Source organism: Dipodomys ordii, unplaced genomic scaffold, assembly GCF_000151885.1.
Source record: "Dipodomys ordii isolate 6190 unplaced genomic scaffold, Dord_2.0 Scaffold2, whole genome shotgun sequence".
Classification (NCBI taxonomy): Eukaryota; Metazoa; Chordata; class Mammalia; order Rodentia; family Heteromyidae; genus Dipodomys; species Dipodomys ordii.
In genome coordinates, this window is record NW_012267218.1 from 23841495 (window position 1) to 23869190 (window position 27696).

General features: G+C 46.6%; 1 protein-coding gene across 1 annotated transcript in view; it reads left to right on the plus strand.

The window, feature by feature from the left end:
* The first annotated feature begins 91 nt into the window (after nt 1–91).
* Nucleotides 92–27696, plus strand: part of Elmsan1 (ELM2 and Myb/SANT-like domain containing 1) — a 78148-nt gene continuing 50543 nt past the window's right edge. The window contains exon 1 of the mRNA XM_013016576.1: nt 92–183. The gene's annotated coding sequence lies outside the window, so the exon portion shown is untranslated. The remainder of the gene's footprint in view (nt 184–27696) is intronic.

Sequence of the window (27696 nt, forward strand, 5' to 3'; positions counted from 1 at the left end):
GGCGGCTGCAGGGCCCGGCGCGCCGCCACGCTAGTTACCGAGTCACAGCCTGGGCCGCGCCGCCGCCTGCTCGGCGAGGAAGTGACGATTGCGCCGTCCCGTGAGCAACAAAGTTTGGGTCTGCGGGGCCGCTCTGCTCTGCGCCTCGCGTCCCTCGGAACGGCTCCAGGATCCAGCGCCCAGGTGAGCAGTGGACACCGCGTCCCGTTCTGCCTCAAGGGCGCCGACGTGGAGCTGGAAATGCTCCGGGGCTCGGGCGGGGATTTGGCGAGCCGGGCGCCGGGGTGCGGGGTGCGCTGCGCCGGAGCGGGACGGAGAGAGTCGCGTCTCTGGGCTGCGTCCCCAGAGTCGTTGCTTTGCGGTTTTGTTTTTGTTTGTTTTAATACAGCGATGGCTGCAGCCAGGCTGGCTCTGGACGCAGTTCGCGAGAAGAGGGGTGCGGAGGAAAGGGGGTTCCCCTGGGCCTAGATGCGGGCCCCGCGCCCCCCTCCCCTCACCCCCGTCCCCGCAGGCTGGGCTCTGCCTGGCCTCCGCTCCTCCGCCCCCAGTGGGAAACATGCTCTTCCTCTTTGCAGCCTTCCACTCGGCTGCTGGAAGGAAGTTAAAGGAACTTTCCCCTCTTTTATTTGCTCGGCCTTCCCAGTGAGGGAGAGTGGAGCAACATCGAAATGTGGAGGAAGAAAACCTTACGGATTTCCAAAAAGCAAAACCCGAATCGCTTCCGATCCCTCGCGCGCCCCCCTCCATTCTCCCCCCCCCCCCCCGCCCCACGTCCCCAGCCCGACTGTAATCCTTTGCCCTTTAGCCATAAAAACTGTCAGCGCGCCCATGTCCATATGTGTGTTTTCTATATAAAACCCAGAAAGCCGCTTCCAGGGGGACTCGGTCCTTTCTGTTCTCCAAAACTGCTGGGGCTGCAGGAATGCGCCTGGAAACTTTGATGGTGGTTCCTGCCGCCGCCCTCCGTAGCCTCGTGGCGCAGGGCTTTTTCAAAAAGAACAGCTGAGAAGTTTATGACATCTCTGAGAAGTGACTTGGGCCTTCCTTGGCGGGCGGAGCACATGGCCGCGTGGACTCCTGCTTTTGAGTCTGTCTGCCACTGTAGTGGCAGAGGGGCCCTGGGGGGGTTGTGTGCCAGAATGTGCTTCTGAGCTGTGGAGACTGGAGGAGCCTCCTCCATGGGATGTTTAGAGGTTGAATGGTGCAGTTCCCAGCAGCAGCTTCCTGCCAGCCTGTAATTACAGCCTGACTGCACAGTCAGGCATTGTTGGTGGGGATGTTTATACACTGGCTATTGTGCAAGACCTTGGTAGAGTTGGGCTCCAACAACATGCAGATTTGCATTGCAAATACTCAGGGCAGATCTGGGCCTGCAGCTTCTGAGTTCTTTTATGCCCTTTAACCTTACCTAGGTGGTTTGGTTCCTTGCCTTTCCCTGAACCTTTGATAACTTGCTAAAAGCTTGAAGAGCTGGAGTGGACTCAGTAAGGCAGGACCCTTCCAACTCCTGCTTTAGGCAGCCCCAAAGAACCATGCCAGGAATTTGTGTCCAGAGAAAATGTGAGATGATGTCAGTAGGAAAGAGGTAGGAGCTGCTGGCAATCAACCCCTTTAAATGGAAAGGTTGTTTGAATTTGCAGCATTGCAATGGTAATTGGTCAGATCACTCACCTATGTCTGAGTAGGCCAGCTAGACCTTGAGCCTGGAAGTGTCAGCTGCAGGAATTTAGGTCACCTTTAATTCCTTAATTGTGTTCCACAGTTCCTTAACAGTGTTCTAGGGAAAACATGCTCTTTTTTTTTTTTTCTTTATTGGGGTATGCCAGTATTGAGTGAGGCTTGAACTCAGAGCCTGAGTTCTTGCTTTTTATGCTCAAGACTCGTGGTCCATCCACTTGAGCCATACCTCCACTTCTGGCTCTTTGCTGGTTAATTGGAGATGAGTCTCTCAGATTTGTCTGCCCCAGCTGGCTTTGAATCTTGATCCTCAGATCTCAGCCTTCTGAGCAGCTAGGATTACACGCATGAGCCACCAGTGTCCAGCAGGAATCTTCTCTCTGGGACTTCGAGAATGTGTATTTGTGATGGTGTCTTCAGGGACGAGAGACGTCAGAGTGACTCACTCATGTTTTCTCCAGTGTGGTTCCTAGCTCTTATTTCCTGAGTAGGGCCTGAAGTACAGGGCATATCCAAGGTCCTTGCAAAAGATGATACCCTGCAGGAAGAAAACCAAGCCTGCAAATGGGGGAAGTAGACACTTTGTCCATGAGGATCTCAGAGAAGGCCAGTTATAATAGTGAGATCACACAATTTCTCTAGTACCCAATCAGAAAGCATGTACTAAAGTTGTGCCAGACTATTCTTCTCTCATTCTAAATGACCTCACATCCTGAACTAGGCAGAAGACTTTCCAGCACTCCACCCCTCTGTAGTACATGGGTAGCCTCTTTGCTCAGAATGGCAGTCATAGATGGCCCTGGCATGCTGGAGCTCCTTCATGCACAGCTTTTTCCTCTACCAAACAGCTGAGCTTCACCTGGAAGGAAAAGGCTGTTTTGCAGTCTTATGCCAGCTGTATGTCACAGACAGTGACCATTTGTCAAACCAAAACATGAACAGTCCCTGGAAGGTCGATATGTGCTTCTAGATACTCAACAGTTTTGGACAGTCTGGGATAGTTGGTCACAGAGAGTGAAGTTTAGAGCAAAGCCCCATTCCAGTAGGAGTCACTCACCACAGGTTGCATAACCCCCTGTTCTAGGAACATTGAGTTTTTACTGAACTTGACTGTCAAGGTCTGGGCTAGCTGTATCACCTGACTAGGACTGCTTTAATAAGGGCCTTGTGGTGCCCTGAGCTTAGTTGGATGGGCAAGAAAGGATCACATTACCTTCTGTTCCTAAAGGAAAGAAAACTATGGGCTGGGAATGTGGCTTAGTGGTAGTGCGCTTGCCTAGCATGCATGAAGTCCTGGGTTCGATTCCTCAGTACCTCATAAGCAGAAAAAGCCAGAAGTGGCTCTGTGGCTCAAGTGGTAGAGTGCTAGCCTTGAGCAAAGAGACTACAAATGCCTAAAGGCCTTCCAGAGTGTGACTGGGAGAGGGGAGGATCCTATGCCAGGCCAGAAAAAGAAGGAAGCTCAGTTGCCTGGAGTTGTAAAGTCACCTGAGCAGTCATCACCTGCCCACACCTTTAGTTCAGCCTGGCTGAGTTTTGTATAAAGCCCAGGCCCTTTCCAGGCTTGTGTGTACTTTGATGCTGTGCTTCCAGAGTTTGCCCTGCAGTGGTACACAGCCCAGTTTAAGACTGGAAACTTGGCCCTGACTTCCTCCCCAACTTTATATAAATGGTTATTTATGGCTTGAAGTTGCCATAGCCCAGTTCATAGCCCCTGAGCAGCCTTGCCTGCCGTGTAGCTGTGCAAGGACTGGTACTGAAAACACTGTTTCAAAACTGGACAGGTTTTTAAGAACAATTTTCCAGTTCCGAGAGGAAAAAACACTGCAGGTAATTAAGGAGTGCAACAATTCTAGCAAAACTTGCAGATGCCACTGAGAAAAGCTTGAGGTCTCCGAGTAGAGGCCTTTTATGCTGTCCAGGCCTGGTATTAATATTTTTATTACTGTGCCCTCCTGGCTATCTCCCTACACAGCCCAGTGTTTTGACATCATAACTAACCTCCAAAAAAGGAGGCTGAGCACCCCTAGCTGAAGGGGCATTCCATATTCTTCAGAAAGAGCTGGAATTTTCCAAAGGCTGTGTGGCTGATTGCTCTGCCCTGCAGATTTGGTTCCTTCTTTAAGATATTCCCCCTCTTCATTTCACGTTCTCACTAAAGCATCTCCTTGTAAGATCCTTAAGCCGCCCTTTTCTGGTCTACATGACACCGGGGCAAAAGCATTATGACTTCTCTGTCTCAAGGGCCACTTGAAACTCACACAGAGCTTTGGCTATGCCTCTGATGAAGAGCTGCTCTGTAACCTCACTTCAAATGCCTGTTGGCAAGGGTCACCCTTCTCAGCAACTTTCAGTGGCTCCCCATTGTCTGCACAGTAAAGATCAAACTGGTTGGCTGGTGGTCAGGGTCTTCTATACAGGGGTCTTGTTTCTGTTGTTGTGCCCTCATTCACAGCCCTGACCCAGTGACCCAGTCTTGGTGTTTGTCCAAACCACTGGTGGCAAGCATCCCTACCTCCCGTGCTTTCCTGGAAGCTGCAGATGACTCCCTCTTCCACTTGGCTCAATCCTGCCCCGCTATTGGTCCTGTTCAGGTTCCTATCCTTAAGAATGTTGCTGTCTTACCCATTATGCTTTAATAACATTGGCTGAAGAAAACCTTGAATTTTGGCCTAAAGATTTTCAGCTTCTTTTGGGGGCCATGGCTTCATCCATACCCTTTGTCCAGCTCTGTAAATGTGCTTTAGATAGATAAAAATTATCACTTTTTTTGAGGGGGGGAGGGCCTGATCCTGGGGCTTGAACTTAGAGCCTGGGTGCTGTCCCTGAACTTCTTTACACTCAAGGCTGGTGCTCTACCACTTGTGCCACAGCACCACTTCCAACCTTGGTAAGAGTCTCACAGACTTTCCTGATTGGGCTGGCTTTGAATCATGATTCTTAGATCTCAGACTCCTAAGTGCTTAGAATTACAGACATGAGCCACTGGTGCCCAGCACTTTTTGTTGTTGTTGTTAAAATAGAAATTGGTGTTTATTTGATTTGATTTGTTGTTTATTTGATTTTGATTATTTATTTATTTAGTGGTAATAGGGTTTGAACTTTGTGCTTGCTAGGCAGGTGCATTAATGCCTGAGCCATGCCTCCACCCCCCCCAAATGATCTTTTTTTTTTAAACGAAATAGGAAGCCCCTTCCCCCTTTTTCTATATCATCTCTGTATCTCCAAGATTAGTGCTCTACTCAGCAATGTCAGCAAACATTTGATGATACAAATGGTCAGACTGTATTTATCAAATTCTGCCCTCTGTGCATAGGTATGCCCATAAGCCAAGCACAGAGTGTAGTGGCTTTTGGTTGTCTTTCCAAACATTTGCCTCAGCCTATCTCCTCTCTCTTCATTTTTCCTCTGGCTCCTTTTAGCTTTGCACTTTATTGCTTTTTTCCATTTCCTGCTCCTCTTTCCCTTGGGTATCAGACAAGTGTCCACCTTGGGACACTTCCTTCTTGTCTCATTGACCTGCCTTGATGTCTTCCTGTGCCTTGGGGCCAGTTCCAAGGGGAAAAGGGATTATTGTCTGGTGTGACCTGCCTTTTGCAGGAACTTAACCACTGCGAAGAAGCAGGAACTTCTTTGCACTCTCAGCCAAGCTTGTGAGGAGAAATAAGACCTGCTGCCTGGCTGGCTTGAAGGCTTGCTTTGCCCTATCAAGTGTGAAACCTATAACACTAGGTTAAACTATAAAGATTAGAGATATCCTGGCCACATGCTCTTGCTGGCTTGACGGGGTGAGGCTAGTTCTCTGATAATCCCAGCCTTAACTCATAAATAGAGTTTTTCTTTTTAAATTAAGATACAGTTCACAAACTATAAGATGCACCCATTTAAAAATGACATCTGGCTGGGCGCCAGTGGCTCACACCTGTACTGATAGCTACTTAGGAGGATGGGATCTAAAGATCACAGTTCAAAGCCAGCTCGGGGAGGAAAGTCCTTGAGACTCTTATCTCCAATAAACCACTCAGAAAACCGGAAGTAGTGCTGTGGCTCAAGTGGTAGAGCCCTGACCTTGAGCTGAAGAGCTGAGGGACAGCACCCAGACCCAGAGTTCAAGCCCACCACTGACAAACAAACAACAATAACAAAAAACATCTGGTAGATTCTTCTCGCAGTTGTCTATTTGGAAAGCCAGTTCATACACATAGTTCAAAATTCAGAATTCACAGTGTATTTTAAAATAATCTTAACATAGATAAGATATTATTATATACATATATATGCAATAGGATTAGAAAAAAAAAGTAGTTTTTTTTTCTTTTTTCACAGTCCTGTGGCTTGAACTCAGGTCCCTGAGCTTCTTTTGTTCAAAACTAGCACTCTACCACTTGAAGCCACAGCACCACTTCTGGCTTTTTCTGTTTATGTGGTACTGAGAAATTGAACCCAGGGCTTCATGCATGCTAGACAAGCACTCTGCCACTAAGCCACATTCCTCCCATCCCCCAAATTGAGCAGTTTTAGTAACAGAGAAAGAAGACTTTCTAAAGAAAGATACAAAGCCCAAAAAGCATAAGAAAATATCGATAACTGTGATTATATAACATTTGGAGAAAGCGAACTTTTCATCCTTTTACTTTCTTCTATAGTTCATAATCCTCCCTTCTTAGCTACAACAAAACATTTTCCCCTACTCTTCCAGACTATAGTCTTAGAAGGTAGAAGAAAAGTCAGACTCAGGACTGGGAAGGTGGCTTAGTGGTAGAGCACTTGCCTTGCATGCCTGAGGCCCTGGGTTTGATTCCTCAGCACCACATAAGCAAAAAAGAAAAAAGCTAGAAGTGGCACTGTGGCTGAAAAGGTAGAGCACTAGCCTTGAGTGAAGAAGCTAAGGGACAGTTTTTAGGTCCTGAGTTCAAGCCTCAGTACTGGCACTCAAAAAATGGTAAGAGAAATGTATAAATAAGTGCTATATGCTTTATATATTCTAGAGACTATTCTATACCGGTATACATAAATGCTTCATTTTTCCAATGGCTATGAAAATGCAATGAGTTATTTCACTGTTTCCTACTGAAGAACATTGGAATTGTTTCTACGCCTTCCCAACCGTGCATAGTGTTGAACTCATTTTTATAGTTGAAAATTCTTTTTTTTTTTGGTGCAGGTGGGTTTATACTCAAGGCCTGGGCCCTGTCCCAGAACTCCTTTGCTCAAGGCAAAGGAGTCTACCACTTTGAGCCACAGTGCCACTTCCGGTTTTCTGTTGGTTAATTGGAGATAAAGAGTCTCACAGCCTTTCCTGCCGGGGCTGGCTTTGAACCACAATCCCCAGTTCTCAGCCTCCTGAGTAGCTAGGATGACAGGCATGAGCCACCGGCACCCGGCTTAGTTGAAAATTCTAAATAGCTCCATGTGAGTAAAACTAGATTACCATAGAAAGCTATTTCTGAAAAGTTATGTGTAAAGTGATTTAATAAGTCAGTATATTTTAGAATCTGCTGCAGCACAAAAGAATCAACTTTTTGAACTGCATAGGATCTTAGGAATTATCATCTTGCCCCAGGATTTTGTATTGTTTTGTTTTTTGTTGATGGGGCCTGAACTCTGGGTCTGGGCGCTGTTCTTCAGCTCTTCAGCTCAAGACTGGTGCCCTATCACTTGAAACATAGCACCTCTTCCAGCTTTTTTCTGCTTATGTGGTGCTGAGGAATCGAACCCAGAGCCTCATGCATGCAAGGCAAGCGCTCTACCACTGAGCCACCTTCCCAGCCCAGGATTTTCTTTTAATTAAAAAAATATCTTTAAGTATTTGTACAGAGGAGTTGCCATTTAACAAAAGTTTATGAATACAATGCATCATCACCCCTTTCAACATCCTTCCCATCCCTTCCTGCACTCTTCTTAATTTTGTAGGATATACATTGAATTATTGACTACATTCTTTCCCTCTACCCTATTCCCACCCCCTTTCTACCCCACTGGTTTCCTGGTGTTTATTTTATTGAACTTTGACTTTACCTTTCTAAGGAATTACACTATTTGAGTTTTCCCTTGCATCTATCATGTTTCAATTAGTACATTTGTATATACTTGCATACCACCTAATGTATTTACTTGTAAGTTAATAAGCTTTCCTTTCCAGCCCCAGGGGTTTTTCTTTTTTGTTGTTGTTGTTATTGTTTTGGTCAGTCATGGGGCTTGAACTCTGGGCCTGGGCTCTGTCCCTCAGCTCTTCAGATCAAGGCTAGTGCTCTACCACTTGAGCCACAGCGCCACTTCTGGCTTTTTCTGCTTATGTGGTGCTGAGGAGTAGGACCCAGGGCCTCATGTATGCAAGGCAAACACTCTACCACTGAGCCACCTTCCCAGCCCATCTATTCCCAGTTTTATAGTGACTGCAGCAAGAGCATCTCTTCAAATCCATGCGGTTATCAAGGATTTACACAGGAAAGATACCTGTGCTAAAGCTCTCATTTGAACCAAGACTCAGAGCAGGTGTGCGACATTTACTAAGGTTACACAGCTGTGGAGTGAACACTTCTTTTCCGTTGCATCTTGCATTGATCATCATAGCAAATCAGTTCCTTGGTTTGTCAACCAAGGATTCCTTAAGGCAGTACTCAAATGTTTACAAAGAAGAAACTTAAAAAGAAACCAAATGCCAGGTGAGAGGGTGAAAGTCTTTGGGAGGAGGTTGGGATGTGAATAGATATTTCACTATTATGTTTTTTCATTTTACTCTTAGTTGAGTTTGTTTTGATTTTTGGTTCTGAGGTATGACTCAGGGCCTTGCATATATAAGCAGACACTCCTGCCATTGAGCGACACCTCCAGCCCTTCGTAGACTGAATCCCCAAAACTTTCTCAGCAGACTTAGTTGGCTAACAAAACCACTTAGTGCTCTAAGTGTGGAAAGTGAGTTGGGTAACACCAAGAAATAGAGGAACTTCCCCAGTTCCCAAAGAGCAAGAAGAGAAGGTTCTAGAACATAAATGTGACACCTTTAAAACAGAGAGTTAATGTAGACCCAGCTGTCCACGTCCTTTATGCAACAGCTGCAGTACTCTCTAACACAGTCCAGCACAATGACCATGCGTACAAAGTAGGTCCTGAATACTCTTCCCCTCTAGGAGCCTTGCAGCCAACTATGGAAACAGATCAGACCCAAGAGGGAAGGAAGAGCAGACTCAGGGTGAATCTGTCACTGGGAGCAAGGAATTTGGTGAAGCATGTAAGATAAAAAATAAAATTGTAAGCAAGCCAGGGACCACTAGTGCATGCTTGTCGTCTTAGCTTCTCAGGAGGCTGAGATCTGAGGAAAGTCTATGAGACTTACCTCCTGATTAGCCACTGAAGAGTTGGAAGTGGAGCTATGGCTCAAGTGGTAGAGTGCTAGCCTTAAGCAAAAAAGCTCAGGGACAGTGGCTAGGCCTTGAGTGCATGCCCCAGGACTGGCACCAAAACAAAACCAAAAGGTAGTCAAGATTAAGCTTGAAAGTATTTTTATATTTTATTTTTTGGTCATGGGGCTTGAAGTCTGGGCCTGGGCATTGTCCCTCAGCTCTTCAGCTTAAGGCTAGTGCTCTGCCACTTGAGCCATAGAGCCACATCTGGTTTTCTGGTGGTTTATTGGAGATAAGAGTCTCATAGACTTTCCTGCCTGGGCTGGCTTTGAACCATGGTCCTCAGATCTCAGCCTTCTGAGTAGCTAGGATTACAGGCATGAGCCACCAGCGCCTGGTTTTGAAAGTATTTTTTAAGGATGGTAGCAGGTGGGTGGTGGGCAGACTGCTTCCAGTTTTGGTGTTCTCTTTGGTTTTGTTTTTGTTTCTTGATGTAGGGTCTTGCTATGCAGCCTAGGCTGGTCTTCAACTCATGATTTCCCTGCTTTACCCTCACTCCAAAGTGTTAGGATTGCCGTTGTGCATCATTGTGTGTGGTTCATACTGCCTCTTGCTATTTAACTTGTTACTCTTGTTCTAGAAGTTACCATCTCTCAGGCTGAACACCCGGTGAAGTGGAGATCATTTGGTGTGCAACAGATGTGTGTTTAAATGCTACTGCCTCATACAGTATACTTCTATTACACTATCCCTATACCAGTGGGCTATGGTTCTTAGCTGGTGAATCCCTCATTAGAACTGCAGGTTTACAGGACTATTTTTCCTTGTTTTCTTCTGTTTTATTTTGCTTTTTTTTTCTTTTTTTCATGGGGCTAGAACTCAGGGCCTGGGCGCTGTCTCTGAGCTTTTTCGCTCAAGGCTTATGCTCTACCACTTTGAGCCACAGCTGTACTTCTAGTTTTTGGGTTGTTAATTGGAGATGAGTCTCATGGGCTTTCCTGCCTGGGCTGACTTTTAACTATGATCCTCAGATCTCAGCCTCCTGAGTAGCTAGGATTACAGGAGTGAGCCACCAGTGTCTGACTCTATTTTGCTTTTTTTCCTTCTTTCCCCCTGTGCCTTTACCTTCCTGTCTTTTGCTAAGTAAGGCGATTTGAATTTCTGTCAGTTAAATGTGCCTACCAAGAACTTCCATTGCCCTGTGTCTCATGGGAAGATCATGGGGGCTGTAAGCTGGAAGATAACATAGGCAATTAATTAATCAAGAAAGGCTCTAGAATACATGTGTAGAGTGTTATGGGGGGAGAGGCTCTGGAGGAGGTTTTAAACTGCAGTCCATGTACTCATTGCAGATGAGAGCCTTAGGCTTGGCTTGTCCTATCATTAGTGTGGGGCTGGGAGAAGGCAGCATCCATATGCAGTGGGCACTTTAGTCCAAGGCCGGCTGCCTTGTTCCTTGTCCTCTTCCAGTTTCCTTTTGGCAAGAGGCCTGTAAGGAATCTACCACCACGGCTCTTTGTCTTCCTTCCTCTGGGGTAACTTAGAAGTGAACAGACACTTCCTAGGCCCCTCCTGCACTTGTAGCACAGGGAGGAAGGCTCAGAATTCCATCCTCCATCTCTGTAAGGAGGCTGTGCTGACCTAGCAGAGAGCATTTAGGATTCATTTCCCTGGTTCTAGAGGAAAAAAAAAAAAACCCAGCTGAGCATGGCAGTGGTCACCTTGCTCCATATGATTTATAAAGTACTTTCCCTCCCATATTCATCCTTTCACTCACCAATGCTATATGCATATGTTGAGTCCTTGCTGGGTGCTTGGCTGTGTGCTTAGTTCTGAGGACACGGCCATGAAGAAGGCTCAGCCCTCCCTCCTCCCCCACTTCAGCATGTTCCCAGTCTGTGAAAGGAACAGCTGTGCACAAAAGCTAAGAGCAGCCAAGTGCCACAGAAGTCAGTGAGAAAGAGTTCATGAGTCTCTTGGGCTCAGAGGAGGGTTCTGGTCACTTCTGACAGGGTCCAAGGAGTGGGAATAGTGAGGAAAGGCCTAGGATGGACTCCTGCCTCCAATGGTGCCTGTACTCAGCGACTGTTGTGGAATTAGTGAATGAGAGGCTGCCTGAGGGGCCTGAGGAACAAGTAGACATCTACCAGGTGGCCAAGGGCACCAGGGCATTGTAGGCATAGCAGCAGCTCAGCGAGGTCTGGAGGTACAGCAAAGCTGCTGGGAACAAGTGGTAGGGTGCTGGGAAGGCAGGAGCCAGATCATGAATCAGCAGTGCATGTCGGCTAAGGGGACTAGATCTTCTCCCAAGGCAGTGGGAAGCTTCTGAAGATGAGACAAGTACAAGTGGGTGAGTGGAGAGATCAGAGTTTCCTGACTCAGATATGAAGATAGGCTGGAGGGGGTGGGGGGGGGAAGGTGGGCAGCAAAGACACCAGGAAAGAGATCAGTGCACACTTGAGGCAAGAGGAAGAAAGGTAGATAACTGGTTTAGGGAGGTTAGAAAGGTGGGTTGATAAGTTTTGAGGGCTCCCCAAAGATACAGTGTGAGTGAGAAATAAAAGGGTTTGCTCAGATTTCTGCTTAAGATACAGAAGGTAGTCAGGTGCCAAGTGGCTCATGCGAGTAATACTACCTGTTCAGGAGACTGAGATCTGAGAATCACAATTCAAAGTCAATCCCAGGTAGGAAAGTCCACAAGACTCTTACCTCCAATTAACCACCAAAAAAGCCAGAAATGGAGCTGTGACTCAAGTGGTAGAATGCCAGCCTTGTGCAGATAAAGCTCAGAGACAGTACAGTGTCCAGGCCTTGCGTTCAAGTCCCCGGATGAGTTCAGTCTTAGGACAGGCACAAACAAAAGAAGATAAGCGGTTTTTAGAGAGACAATGAGTCTAATTCCAGCCATATTGAATTGTTGGAGCCTGTGGGACATCTGAAAGAGACATACAGTAGGCAGTTTGGAGCCGAGAGAGATGATTTTAAAGAGAGGCATGAGGGAGTTAGTCTCTGTACCTGGTATGAGGGAGTTAGTCTCTGTACCTGATATAACCTCCATGAACTCTGACCAACCACCAGCATCATCTAAATAAAAATGAGACAAGCAGCAGACAAAGCTGATCACTTCCTCTTAGTCCCCTTTGTCTGTCAGACCTTCTGGAGCAGATATCTGGAGAGTCCCCACCACAGAGAACAGCTGGAACTCAGGGAGCTACTAACGTCTTCCAAGTAGTACATATAGAAGAAGTGAGAGAATGACTGTTTGGAGGGGCGTTAGCCACGGAGACTAAAAACAAGCAAGTGAGGAAGGAAGAACAGCAGGAAGGTATGTGTGTCAGGAGAGCCGAAGGAGGAGGACGGAGCTTTGCATTTTATGCCAAAAGGGTCCATCATTTTGTGCACACAGTATGTACAGTGTGTTGCCCTTGCAAAGTTCTCCATTAGTGTTTCTTAAACTGAGTTGAAATTGATCAGCCATTGATCAGTGGCAAGTCAAGAAAGAGTGCTTGAAAAGATGTATTGATTTGTGAACTAGGAGGTTATGGAGGCTGGAGGAAGGGGTACCTTCCCATCTGCTGTAAACTCTCTGTTAACAAGGCAGTGCACCACTTACCTCGGGTTGAAGTGGCACGTGCAAGTTCTAGAATGTAGTTTCCCTGAGCTGGTGGGGAAATATGAAAGAGACTAAGGCAAGAGGGATGTCTTTAATTCTGATAGTGATGCCCTAGACTGGGACATCTGGTTAGGTCTGGGAGCCAGGGTTGTGGTATGTCAGCCTTGTAGCATTTGTCTTTACTTTCTATTCCTAGGTGATTATAATGCTTTTGGACTGCGTGGATATTTTAACTAGACTCTGCACAGAGGAGAAGATAGAGGCTTGAGGGGGGTGTTGTTCCAGGACAGAGGAACCCATGTGCACACAGAAGGAAATGCTGGTGGCAGTCCCAATCTTAGGTCTTCAAATAGCAGATGATGACTCTGGCTAAATTGAGGAGAAAAGGATTTATTGGGAGGATAGCTGTTTTGGCTCATTAAGTGTCCTGGAAGTTGTAGAACATGACCCACAAAGCAATTAGGACTTGTGGGAAGTTTGATGGCCAGAATCATAGCCAAGATGATGAAGACACTTCTCTGAGATCACTGCTCTTAGCGCTTAGCAGACCTGGATGCTCTAGATTAGGTCATTTCTTCCCAGTTCTTGCTGTTGATCTTGTAGAACAAGGCACTGGAGGCTGCAGCTTCCCTCCTGTCAGGTGGAATTCTGTCTTCCATTGGGACACAATGCCAAGTACTTGAAACTAGGTGTGCATGCTAGATGGACAAGTGAACTTCCCTCTCCTAGAACCTGGAGCTCATTTTACTACTCAAACTGGGATGATGGGGCTGTGCTGGGTATGAAGGAAGAGACAGGACATCCCTCTTGAGCCACTGCCAACATCCATAGCTCGATCTTAATCACTTTGGATGTCTTTCTAGATCATTAGCTTCTAGCTGAACTTTAAAGATTCTTATATGCTCTAGAGAGCTGAGTATTTTAAGCATGGATTTCTCCTGTGGAATCTGAACTATTCCAGTGGAAAGTATGGTCATCTCAGCCAGCATCTGGCTCCTTCCTGTACTTTTAATTTCACTTGGAAAACTTCTGTACTGCCTCATGAGAACAGAGGCCAAGGCTTGGCACTCTCTGGCTAAAACAGTTACAATTTGGATTCTGTTCCTCTTCCAAGATTGGGTGAGACTGACAGAGCCATGGGGTGTTTGGGAGGTACCGCAATGCTTCTGAGACTATAGGCTAGAGTTTGACTTCTGGTTTGATTTGTGGAGTAATTGAAATCCTTGTGGCCAAGCTGCTCAGATGGCTACAGCGGTGGGCATCTATCCAGTTCTGAAGATGTCAATCTAGGTAAGATATTCTTCCTAGCCTCTTGTCTAAAGGAGCTAAAGGAATAAGAGCTTTGTTTGCCTGGGGTTGTCAGCTTCACCTATTACATCCTTGCCCAATTTTGCATCCAAAAAACCCAGTGAACTGAACTCACTTCCCCCTGCCCCCACCCATGCACCTTTTCTTTGGTGTACTGGGGCTTTTTAATTGAGGGCCTTGGACTTGCTAGACACAGACACTCTACTATACCCCTAGCTTCCTTCCTTCCTGCCTGTCTGTCACCTTTTCTGCCTCCCTCTTTCCCTTCCCCCTCTTCCTTTCCCTCCCTTTCCTTTCCTTTTTTTCCTTTCCTTTCTCTTGTTTTTTTCTCCCTCTTTCTTGCCTGCCTGCCTGCAGGTCTGCCTGCCTGCCTTCCTTCCTTCCTTCCTTCCTTCCTTCCTTCCTTCCTTCCTTCCTTCCTTCCTCTTCCCTTTCTATCTTATGTTTTTGCCTGATGCTAGCTTCAGACTATGATCCTCCTACCTGTGGCCTCCCAGCTGGCCTTCTGTTTAGCTGGGGATTGCAGGCATATGCCATCATACCAAGCTTATTGATGGAAACACTGTATCCAGCTTATTGATTGAGATAAGGTCCCTGATAACTTTTTTTGCTGCAGTTGGCCTTGAACCTGAGTAATAAGATTGTAGACATGAGCTACCATGCCAAGCTTCTAACACTTTTCTTGTCCTCAGATCACCTGGTTTAGCTCTTTGAAGTAAGGGTACCTTCACTGAAGATGTGGTTATTCAGTTCCCATGACCTTAGGTTAATGAGTTAATTTCCTTCAAAATGCAAAAGAAAAGTGTAATTTTGTGGGGCTGGGAATGTGGCTTAGTGGTAGAGTGCTTGTCTAGCATGCATGAAGCCCTGTGTTCAATTCTTCAGTGCCACATAAATAGAAAAGGCTGGAAGTGGCACTGTGGCTAGAGTGCTAGCCTTGAGCAAAAGCAGCTCAGGGACAGTGCTCAGGCCCTGAGTTCAGGCCCCATGACTGGCAAAAAAAAAAAAGGCGTAATTTTATGTTTACAAGTTCTTGGCTGTGATGATCGCCGTGGTCTAAGACTTTGCCTTCGTATCTTGAAATGGGGAGCCGCTGCCCTCACAAAGCTTGATGTGTCATATCCTGGGTTCTTGCAGTCCCGAACTGGACACCATTCCCAACGTGGAGGCTTTGTGACCTGTGACCAGTGGCAGGGAGGAAAGGATGGGACCTTGAACTTGCCTATTTGTGCCTAGGTGAAACATTAAAGTGGAAATGAAGTCTCAAGGGACCCGATTATTTATTCTATGGAAACATGGCTTTGGTTGTGTTACCCTCTTCACAACCTTTGAGAGCTGCCCACATCCTGCAGGAGAAGCCCCACCTTCCTTTGAATGGTCTCCAAAGCCCTTGTTTCAGCCCCACCTCCCTTCTCCCTCCCCTGCCCACTGGTTCTACCCCCAGTCGAGCCCTTTATGTTCCAGCCAGCTCCTGGCTTCACTTTTACTCTTCTGTCCATTTGCTCATTGTTGCTTCTGCCTGGAATGCCCTCCTTGCCCTTTTCCTCTTGGCAGACACCCACAGGGCCAACCAGAAGTCACCTGCTTACGTACCGTCCTCCTGCGCCACCAGCTTTGTGTTTCTGCCACTGGATTTCCTCACTGTAAGATACTGGAGTCAGATGCACATGTTTCTGGCATCTCATCACCTTGGAACTGTGCCTAGCACACAGTAAGTGTCCCACGGTGGGCACTGGCTGTGCAGCCAGGGAGACCTGAGCTCAGGGGGATGGGCATGCTTGAAGAACTGGTTTTCTGCACAACAGCTCCCAGTCTTTCTTGGTGACTCTGCTGTTTTTGTTGTTGTTGTTTTTTGAACCATTCACCAACCAGACCCCAGAAGAAGTGAGTGGGAAGGAGTTTGGGAATACAAAGCCCAGCAACCAGCTTTGTTTATTATTTTGAGGACAACTCTGAGGGTCACCCTTACAAGATGCCTGTGGTGCGTTGCTGTTTAAAGGTGGCGAACGCAAGGCACCGGTGGCTCACACTTGTAATCCTAGCTACTCAGGACACAGAACCAGAGAATGGTGGTTTGAAATCAGCCAGGCCAGGAATGTCCATGACACTCTTATTTCTAGTTAACGACCAAAAGGCAGAAGTAGAGGTGTGGCTCAAGTGGTAGAGTGCCAGCCTTGAGCAAAAAAAGCTAAGGGACAGCACCTAAGCCCTGAGTTCAAGCCCTAGTACTGGTACATGTACACATGTGTGTGTGCACGTGCATGCATATATATATACACACACACACATACATACACACACTCTGCAAAGACTTCCTTTCCCACCTTGAGGAAGAAGGAATCATGGCTACCCTCAGAGGACCCCTCTATTTGCATGCCCAGCGCTATCTATCTATCTGCTGGCTTTGCGCTGAGACTGAAGGGCCATAGGAGGAGAGGTGGGGCGCTTTCAAATGAAAGCCCTGTTCAGTGTGGTCATGAGGCTGTCAGAGTGGGCTGCAGCTCTTCCTGTTGGAGGGTGAGAGGAGCGGATCTTCTTGTCAGTGGCTTTAGGGTACAGCTTGAGCCTCAGCACAGGAACACGAGGTCACAGCACATCTATTCAGTGAGGGGCTGGAGCACCTGGGGTCTTTCACCATGTGGGGATTGTGCAGTCCCGTGAGCAGAGTCTGGCGGAGGGGGGGGGTCTTCTTGGTGTCTCACAATGCGAGCTGGAGGGCTTGCAGAAGCTTCCTGATGCTGACTAGACCTCCTGATCAGCAAGTGTGACACTTGGCCCTGGGGAGCCCTTCCCACCATGATGGGCTGGTTGGACCTTCTTTCATAAAAGCCTTTTCTTTCTTAAAGCTGGAGTGTCGTTAGGGTGGAACTCAGATGTGCATGGTCCTGCTAGACTGTCGGAGAGTGCGCCACTTAGGTTGTTTGCAAGGTATGTTTCCAGAACATTCTAGACACATGTGATGTTTCTGGAATCCCATTTAGGGGAGCCATCAATATGTGTTCCTGTTCTTACTTCCTAGAAACTCAGCTCTGGGTCAGCCTGGATGGGTGGGGAAATTTTGATGCCCAGAATTGTTGGCTCATTTTAGGAGGGCCAGTATGTCAAATCTTCTGTGTGTGTGTGTGTGTGTGTGTGTGTGTGTGTGTGTGTTACTGGGGATTGAATTTAACGCCTTGTGTTTTCTAGGCAAGTGTTCTACCACTTGAGCCATGCTTCTGCTCCTTTTTAGTTTGTTTCATCAGATAGTGTCTTACCTTTGGCTAGACTGGCCTCAAATCCTGATTCTTCTACCTCTATCTCCGCAGGAGCTAGGCTTACAGATGTGTGCCTCCACACCCAGCTTACTTATTGAGATAGAGGTCTCACTAACTTTTTGCTCAGACTGGCTTCTAATGTCAGTTCTTACAGTTTCTGACACTTGGCTCTCACTTTGTTTTTGTTTCCTTACGGCCTGTTCTCCCTTCTCTACCCATCTCAGGCTTCTACCTTCCCATCTATATCCTTCCATCTTCCTTCTTCATCTCGTTAGCCTATCAATTGTGCTTCCTCCAATATACCCTAAGTAGTTGGGTGTGACTTGGATGCCCATCCCACTGAGGAGTTGGGAAAAGTGCATATTAAAATAGATCTGTAACTCACTAAACTTTATGTTGAAGATGAACTATACAACATATAGGTGGGGACAGGAGAGAAAAACTAGGAGAGAGTAAGGGAAGAGAAGACATTGTCCAGAAAGAAGTGTACTCATTACCTGACTCATGTAACTATAACCCCTTTGTATGTCATAATTATAATAACAATAAAAATTAAAAAATTATAAAAAGATGGGCTGGGAAGGTGGCTCAGTGGTAGAGTGTTTGCCTTGCATGCCTGAGGCCCTGGGTTCGATTCCTCAGCACCACATAAGCAAAAAGAAAAAATCTGAAAGTGGCACTGTGGCTCAAGTGGTAGAGTGCTGGCCTTGAGCTGAAGAGCTGAGGGACAGCACCCAGGCCCAGAGTTCAGGCCCCACGACTGGACCCCCCAAAAAAAATTGTAAAAAGAGGGCTGGGAAGGTGGCTCAGTGGTAGAGCGCTTGCTTTGCACACATGAGGCCTTGGGTTTGATTCCTCAGTACCACACAAGCAGAAAAAATAAAAAAGCCGGAAGTACCACATAAGTAGAAAAAATAAAAAATCCGGAAGGGGCATGTAGCTCAAGTGGTAGAGTACTAGCCTTGAGCTGAAGAGCTGAGGGACAGAGCCCAGGCCCAGAGTTCAGGCCCTATGACCAGACCCCCCCCCAAAAAAAATTGTAAAAAGAAAAAAAATGAGCTGGATTCAGTCCCTAGCAACAGAAAAAGAAAAGAGATAGACCTTGATTTGTGAGACTGGGAAGTGTTGCCAGGTAAATTCTCGTAGAAAATAAATAATCCAGGAACCAACACAGAACAATATGTATTTTAAAAGGTAGGATGTAAAGTTGTAAGAACATGTTAATTTCCTTTTATTTATTAGTGTTACTGCTGGGAATTAACTAGTTCTAAAAAGGATAAGAAAATATAGACACAAAGCTATTTATGGCAGTTTTTTTTTCTTCTTTTGCTTCCATTCTGGGGATTGAACTCAGAATCTTAGTGCATCCTTAGCTCTTTTATTCAAGGCTTGTGTTCTACCACTTGAGCCACACTTCTACTTTCAGCTTTTTGGTGGTTAATTGGAGATAAGAGCCTCTCAGATTTGTCTGCCCAGGCTGGCTTCAAACTGCAATCCTCAGATCTCAGCTTCTTAAGCAGCTAGGATTATAGACATGAGCTACTGGCACTTGGCTGCCAATGTTGTTTAAAATAGCAAGAAAACTGTGTGAGCTGCCTGTGTTCAATGAGGCTATATAATTCATGATACCTGAACTCTGGGAAGTGTTGTACATTATTATGTTAGCATGAAGATGATGTTCATTCATGGGAAAGTGTTGATGAATTTTGATGGACATGGTAACAAAAGAACATACACTGGATGAATACATGAAAACTTTGTGCAGGGGCTGGGAATGTGGCTCAGTGGTAGAATGTTTGGCTAGCATGCATGAAGCCCTGGGTTTGATTCCTCAGTACCACATAAACAAAAAAAGCTGGAAGTGGCACTGTGGCTCAAGTAGTAGAGTGCTAGCCTTGAGCAAAAGAAGTTCAGGGACAGTAACCCTGAGTTAAAGCCCCAGGACTGGCAAAACAAAACAAAACAAAACAAAAAAACCCCAAACCATAAAACCCAAAACTTTGTGCAGGGGCCATAGTATAAACTTGAATAATGTTAATACTAGATTTAGATGAAGAGGTCATATGTGGAATATTTGTGTTTGAAGCAATTCTAGTAAAGTATACCGTGTTTCTACATTATTTCTTTTCTCTCTTTTGCTTGTTTGATAGCTGCTACTAAAAACTGCACTCTCTCAACTTTTTATGAACAAGTTGGTGCTCTACTATTTGAGCCACCACTCCACTTCTGGCTTTTTGGTGGTTAATTAGAAATAACAGTTTAACATACTATCCTATCTAGGCTGGCTTTGAACTTTTATCCTTAGATCTTAGCCTCCTGATTGGATTACAGGCACAAGCCACTAGGAGTGGCTTTTTTTTGCCTTACCATCAAAGAGACCAGAGAGGGACTCCTAGCCTCCCATCTGTTGCTTCCAGGAAGACAGAGTTGCTCTGTCTTATCAGCTACCACTATTGCATGCTGGGGCTGGAGGGGTCAGATTGGCTTGCCTGCACAGGCTGCTAACTGAAGGTACAACTTCAGGGTTCAGAGTATGGACTCAGCTTCCTGAGCTGGGGCATGCGACCTCAGGTGGCCTCAGAGCCTTAGAAGATTGCTCACACTTGGGTTTCCAGGGAACCAGTGGGGGGGGGGTGAGCAGGAAGCCCTGGGGGCTCTGTACCCACCACCCACTCACCTGCAGGCCCTAGCCACAGCAGGAGGGAGTCAGTTCTGCAATTTCCTAGGCTGAGGGAGGGTGTGCTCTGCTGACCTTCGGTAGCACAGCCTCACCCAGGTGGGGCCCTCGTGAGGTAGTGTCTTGGGTGTGTCTGTTGTTGCACATATTTTAGTATTGAATTTAGACTTGTTTCTTCAGGCTAGCCTCAGAAAGGCCCCGTGTGCATCCAGTCTACTCCTGTTAAAGGCAGGATCATTTGGCTCTCTTATTTTGCAGGAATGGCCCTGTGGCTGCGCAGCCAACCTTCTGATCGACCACCTTGTCATAACCAGGTATCTCTGAACCTTTTGTGCCTGGTAAATGGCTTTCTCCCTCCTCCCTGCTGTGTGGGCTAGTGTGTGTAGCCTTTTTTTTTTTTCTTCCTGAGTGGAGAACTTTCTTGTCTTGTGGAATGTCTGTTTGGAAAGGCTTTGCTCAACCTATGCTGTGACTAGCCTGGGGGCATGATTGGGAATGGGACCCCCGCTCACCCCCCCCCCCCAAAAGGAGATTTCCTTGGTATTGTTGGGTAGCCTAAGGAGGGTAGGGGCTGTGGAGCCCTGGGAGTTCCTTGAGCCGGCTTATTGGAGCTTGCTAAACAGAAACCACTGCAGCACAACCTGTGTGGAGAAAGGTTCCTGTCCCCTCCGGGGGACCCAGTTATCTCAAGTATATATCTGCTGAAGCCAAATCCCAAAACTGTCAAAGATTTTTTTTTTCCTTAATGTGTGTGTGTTCTGTGACCAGACTGAAATAGGACTAAAGAATGTGGGTTCCAGCGGGTGCTGGTGGCTCACACCTGTAATCCTAGCTACTCAGGAGGCTGAGATCTGAGGATTGCAGTTCAAAGCCAGCTGGGGCAGGAAAGTCCCTGTGAAACTCTTATCTCCAATTAACCCTTCAAAAACCAGAAGTGGCACTGTGGCTCCAAGTGGTAGAGCTCTAGCCTTAAGCAAAAGAGCTGAGGGATGGCACCCGGGTCCTGAGTTCAAGCCATACCACTGACAGACCAAAAAAAAAAAAAAAGAAGAAGAATGTGTTTCTGGGCCTGCTGGAATGCTCAGGAGGGGTACCCAGGCCAGTTTGTCTGTGAGTTTGTGTGTAGTGGGGGTGGTGGCCATGCCAGTCCTCTAAAGTATCGCAGAAGCTCTGGCCCAATGGTCACCCTCTAGTGACATGGAGCTCAGTTCTGATCATTGCTGGTAACTGAATATTAACTGCCACAGATCTAAGAAATCAGCTTTCTTTTTGAGCTCAGGACCTAGCCTGTCTCGGTTCCCTTATTTAGGGAACACATGTATACCCCAGGGTTGTCAGCATCTCAGTGTACTTGAGACTTGAAACACATTTCCACAGAAACAATGCTATAAGGAAGTGGCGCTGTGGCTCAAGAGTTAGAGTACTCGCTTTGAGCTGAAGAGCTGGGGGACAGTAGGACCCAGGCCCAGAGTTCAAGCCCCACACTGACAAAAAAAAAAAAAAAGAAAGAAACAATGCTATAAATGGCAGTTGCGTTTCTGGGCTAGCCCACAAAGAGCCCTGATAACACCTCAGAAGCTGCTGAAATAAGTTATTAGTAAAATTGAGAGTGCAAATACAGCAATCAGAGCTCAAACCCAGGGCAGTAGAGGTTAAATGGTGTGGGTTTATTTGGGTAATTTTTGTTTGTTCTGTGAGAAGTGCATTTCAAAGTCCTCCAGGTAAGGGAAGCACTGAAGCCCTTCTGCACAGACTTACAAACTATGCTAAAACTTCCACAGGAACACTGGAGGCGATCAGAAGGGAATACTTAACATGACATGCTCTGTCCCCATTTGCATTCTTCTTCCTGTCCTCCAGTCAGGGACCTGGGCCTACCTGTGTCCTGGGACCCTGGCCTAGGATATTTTTATGATGAGGAAATCCTGCTCAGTGACCCTTACATCATGATCACGGTCAGGATCATCATAGTCTTTATTGTTACTTAAACCATCTTCCTTCGTCAACTGGGTAGAATAAACATTACGCCCTAACAATTTACAGTGTTAAGAATTCCCCTCTGATTGCTTCTAATGTTCCCGTGGAAGTTTTAGCATAGTTTGTACGTCCACTTCTGCGTAGTTCTTTCTAATTTTGTCATTTCACATGATTTTTATCAGATTGTTTCATGTAGTGAGCCCATTGTATTTCATTCTACTGAATGGATTTCGATTTTTTTTTTTTTTTACTTTATAGCTAGGCACTATGAACATCTTTTTAAAAAACTCTTTTGTGCTGGCATTCTAGAATATTTTCATGGAAGGGTCAGGGCCTTAGGACCTTAGAGTCTTGCAACAGAATGTCAAGCCTCATTGTAGAAAGACTCAAAGTTGGGGCTGGGAAGGTGGCTCAGTGGTAGAGGCCTTGCATGCCTGAGGCCCTGAGTTCGATTCCTTAGCACCACATAAGCAAAAAAGAAAAAAAAGCTGGAAGTGGCACTGTGGCTCAAGTGGTAGAGCGCTAGCCTTGAGCTGAAGAGCTGAGGGACAGTGCCCAGGCCCAGAGTTCAGGCCCCACGACCGGACCCCCCCCCCAAAAAAAAAAAAGACTCAAAGTTTATAGCAGCACAGCAATGTATGAGCAGCTGTTCCCCCGTAGCCCTGCCAACAGCAGCATTCTTGTCTTATTTATTTACTTATTTTCAGGTTGACTGGGGCTGTAATGAGGCCTTAATGGTTTTCTAGTTTGCATATCTTAAATTGCTGCTGAGACTATATTTTTCCCTCTAGATGATTTGCTGTTTGTGTTTCCTCATGTGTCAAACCCTGCTCATCTCCTGCAACTGCAGAGCCTCCTGCTTGCATTTATCTCCAAGAACTACCTTCCTGTTGGGAAATGCAAAGTCCTCCCTCTCTGGGTTGGGCAGGGCTGGCCCCTCAACCTTGGGTAACTCATCCCCACACCTGTTTCATTCACCACCCCTAGTCCTCTGACTGCTGGGGATATAACTGATGGACATTGAGGGCCTGGGCTGGAGGCTGAAGGACCAGAGGTTGAAGGGGGAAGCAGGGGCCTCATCTGAGTGGTTCTTAAGGCAACCTCCTTGGAGGGGAGGCTGTCCAGGGAGAGTCTAGGGACTCAGCACTGCCTGCCTGTAAGAGCTGGAAAGGGCACAGGAGTTCCTCTGATTCAAGGTTGTATACTCAAAAGACCAGCAGGGAACAGACAGAATGAAATGATAGAGGCCTGGCACAGTGTGATGATAAATGATAGTGACCCGTGACCTAGAAATGAGTAGGACCAGCAGATAATTAGAATGTGTGAGTCTCAGCCAAGAGCGACTCCATGCCACTCAGCTCCACCTTCAAGAAGCAAGGCTTCTTGTAGCCAGAGTTCAGTGATTTTCTCTTTCTTTTTATGACAAAGTAGAATTCCTGCTTTTTAGTTTAAGAAACTGTCAGTAAATTCAATTAGAATAAAACACAATATATGGGTCAACTAAAATGAACCAGTGGGGGAGAATGGCTTGTCAGGCTTCCGTCTGACCCCTCATTTTGCTCAACTTCCTTTTGGTGGAAACACAGACCCTTCTCTGTGATGAGGCAGAGAGGACTCCCAATCCAGGGTCACATTCCATCTGTGTGACCTTAGGAGAACCGTTGAACCTTTATGAACTTCGGCTTCCTTACCTATAAAATGGGGACAATGGCTTCCTCTCAGGATGCTGGGTGGATCCAGTGGACTTGCATCATGTCAGGCATGCAGTAGAAACTCGATAGATATGTTAGATAGGAGCTGTGGTAGGGTCACCCAGAAAATTAGACCAGGCTTAGAACTTGGCTCACGTGACTCTCAGTCCAGAGCTCATGTCACCTGTAAGCTTGCTTTTCTGGGAGTTTCTGGAAGTTCTGGTCATAAGGAGTCTTTCTTTCTTTCTTTTCTTCCTTCCTTCCTTCCTTTCTTTCTTCCTTTTTTTTTGTCTTTTCTTTTTCAGTACTGAGGATCGAACCCAGGACGTTGCACTTGCTAGGCAAGCACTTTGCCACTGAGCTACATCTCAGCCCAAAGGAGTCTTTCTTATGCCTAGGAATTTTGGTCACTTTGTGACAACTGGGGCCTCACAGCTCTTTGGACTTTGCACTGCAGCACCTAGAACTCAGGAGACGAATCCTTAGTAGTTATGATAATAATGTCACACACTATTAAACCTAAGAAGCCATTGATTGTTATATGCACCATTATTTAATATCTTGTTTAGAAAAAGTGCTGCTAATTAAACCATACATACAACCTGGGCATGGTGGGTCCTAGCTTCTTGGGCATTGAGGATTTCTTGAGTCTGAGTTTGAGGCCAGCCTGGGCTGCACAGAAAGATACCATCTCATATGTATATACAAAACAGAAATAAAAATCATGCATGCTATCCATCATAAGAAACATCTTTATTCCACAGATGTTAAAATGGGGAAAACGTAGCAGGTGCTTGTGGCCAGCTACTCAGGAGGCTGAGGTCTGAGGATCATGGTTTGAAGCTAGCCCGGGCAGAAAAGTCAGTGACACTCTAAATCTCCAATTAACCACCAAAAATCCAGAAGTGGTAGAGTGTTAGACTTCATCAAGTAAAGCTCAGGGATAGTACCCAGGCCCTGAGTTCAAGCCCCAGGCAGGACTGGCATTAAAAAAAGGGCAGAAAGGTGGCTCAGTAGTAGAGTGCTTGCCTTGCATGCATGAAGCTGTGGGTTTGATTCCTTAGCACCACATAAGCAGAAAAAGCCGGAAGTAGCACTGTGTCTCAAGTAGTAGAGTGCTAGCCTTGAGCTGAAGAGCTGAGGGACAGTGCCCAGGCCCAGAGTTCAGGACCCACAACCAAAAAAACAAACAAACAAAAAACGGGTGGGGGTAATGTATATCTTAGAATTAATGAACTAGAACTAGATTACCAATAACAGTAGTAGTGATTGTCCCATTTTATTGATTACTTTAAAATGTATATTGTTTTATTCATATAGTTCTCACAAGTATTCACTAGGCAATCACTATGTGCAGGCAGAGTGGAAGCACCAGGGATTCCAAGACAAGGGAGATCTGGACCCGGCCCTTAGTGGGCTCTGATTCTAGATGGTGGTGCTACGATCTCAGAGCTGGGGCAGTAAACACAATAGAACAGTGTGCAGGCAATGAGGAAGAGATAAACAGAGGTGCCATGATGTGCTGGGGGAGAGTGGCTATCCTATCCTTAGCAGCAGAGACCAAGAAGGGCTTTGGATGCCTGGAGTTTATTTAGGAAGTGCTCTCAGGAGGACCAAAAGCAAGATAGAGCAGGGGAAGCAGCTAAGCAAAGCGGGACACATTGCAGCTGGAGCCCACAGGGAGCCCTGAGATATGAATTACCCCATCACAGATTCGATGCCACCATAAGGCTTACTTTGAGAAGGGGCAGCTGTGAGCTCTTGGCAGCCAACACTCACAGTTGCCAGGGGATGCTGCACCAGCTGATAAAAGACCTGGGAGGGCTCTAATACTAGGCCCTCCAGAAGCTTTCACATTCTTGGAGAAATTAACAAAGACTTCCTAGAAGAGCTACTGTGAAGCTCTGGGGTCTGCTGGGAGACCTGGGCATGATTTACCTGCAGATCAAGGTGGAGGGAGGGGTGAATGAGGCATGGGCTTGAGAAGGCAGACCTCTTAGAGAACCTCAGATTGTCTGGGTTGGGCTAGAGCTGGGAAGAGTAAGATGGCGCTGAGAATGTCAGTGGTTAGCCGGATGCCAGTGGCTCACACCTGTGGCTCATGACTGTAACCCTAGCTTCTCAGGAGGCTGAGATCTGAGGATCACAGTTCAAAGCCAGCTGGGGTAGAAAAGTCTGTGAGACTCTTATTTTCAATAAACCACCAGAAAACCAGAAGTGGCGCTGTGGCTCAAGTGGTAGAGCACTGGCCTTGAGCTGAAGAGCTGAGGGACAGCACCAAGGCCCAGAATTCAAGCCCCACAACTGACAAAACAAAACAAAAAAGAATGTCAGTGGTTAACAGCCCCAGCTTTATGTCAACACCATGGAAGCCATGGAGGGGTGAACACTCTGATGGCAGTGTGGATAGTAAAGTGTGCAAGACTAGAAGCAAAGAAATCAGTTAGGAGATGAGGAACAATGATAGCCAGTACTGATCAAAGACTTGATGTAAGGCAGTTTTTAAGCTCTTATCATCTTCATTTTGCAGAGGAGCCAATTGAGTGGTTAAATAACTTACTCAAAATCCAGTCAGCACAAGCCAAAATTCAGTCTCAGATCTCAGCCTGTACCCACATGCATGAATATGAAGTTTGGATTCTGGTCCATGACTTAGCAGTATTTGTTTTCATTTTAAAATGCAGCTTTAAAGCATGCTTCGTGGCACACATTGGCTCTCCGGGGATCCCCGTTCCTCCTGGCCCAGAGCCACAAACTGAAGCCAGGCTCCAGAGAACAGCCAGCAGGGGAGTCTGCTCAGGGACGGTTCTGCAGGGGGTTTGGAACTGTGCTGAAGCTGGCAGCTCTTGTTCTCTGATGAAAGGGTCTTTCTGTCCCAAGGCCCTGCTGGCCGGCCCTCCCTGGCAGTCACACCTGTTTTGTCCTTCTTCCTACACCCAGCCAGACGTCTCTTCCAGAGTGACAGCAGCAACTGGGGACATCTACAGAAGTTCCTTCTCAGACCTAACAAAGGCACTCAGAACCTGGCCCAGCTCAAAGGAGAGGGTGTCAGGAAGGGCCAATGGGAAGACCAAGGGATGCAGACAGCTGTGGGCTGGTGTGGCAGGCTGGGGCCCTGCCCCTGAACAGGTGAAGTAAATTTGAACTGAGAAGGAAGGTCCCTAGGTTCTCAAGGGTAAAAGAGAAGAGAGTGCAGGAACTTTGCAGTACAGTAACTTAACTGAACAAGTTTTGAGCTCCCTGTTCCCTTACAATGGACCTGGCAAACAGGGATGAGGAGAAGGCAGCCATCAAAGGGGTCCCTATTCAGTCCAGCAGGACTACATTATGGAAAGCTGTGGAGGAAGAAGCACAAAGAGCAAGGGTTGGAGAGCACTCTCGGCAGGACACTTCAGACAGACAGGACACTAAGTTCATATTGTGCAGTCTTTGAGGCCAGTAAGGCCTCTGGCAGGGGCAAAAAGATCTCTGGAACTTGATTCTTGAAAGGGAGAACCTACATTTTGGGAGGAGGAACTATGGAGAAATAACAGTTGTAACTTATTTGTTCATAGCATGATGCAGCGGCAAAGCAGATTTTTTTTCTTTTTCTTTTTGTTTTTTTTTTTGGTTGTTGGGCTTGAACTCAGGGCCTGGGTGTTATCCCTGAGGTCTTTTGCTCAAGACTAACCCTCTACTACTTTGAACCACAGCACCACTTCCAATTTTCTAGTGTTTAATTGTAGATAAGAGTCTCACAGACTTTCTTGCCGGGGCTGGCTTTGAACTGTTATCCTCAGATTTCAGCTTCCTGAGTGGCTAGGGTTACAGGTATGAACCACCAGCACCCGGCCATTAAAGCAGTTTTTAGGACCAGTATGATCTTCTCAGACCTAGAAGGTGGATACTCTTTCATTATTCATACAATAAACATGGTGCAACTGTTATGGGCCCAAAACGATGAAGTTCGAAGAATTACTGACCACTGACTTCAGATCATGCAACAGGTTGGTTTCAGACAGCCCTGATTCTCAATCTTGGTTCTCTGTTCTTTCCATAATGTTCTTTCGCCTCTTGCAAACTGAAGGCAATGAAGTCCTGCTTCTGCAAAGGGGAATGACTATAGGAATGGAAGCACATCAGGGTCACAAGAACCTGGCACTGGTACCCCTAATTC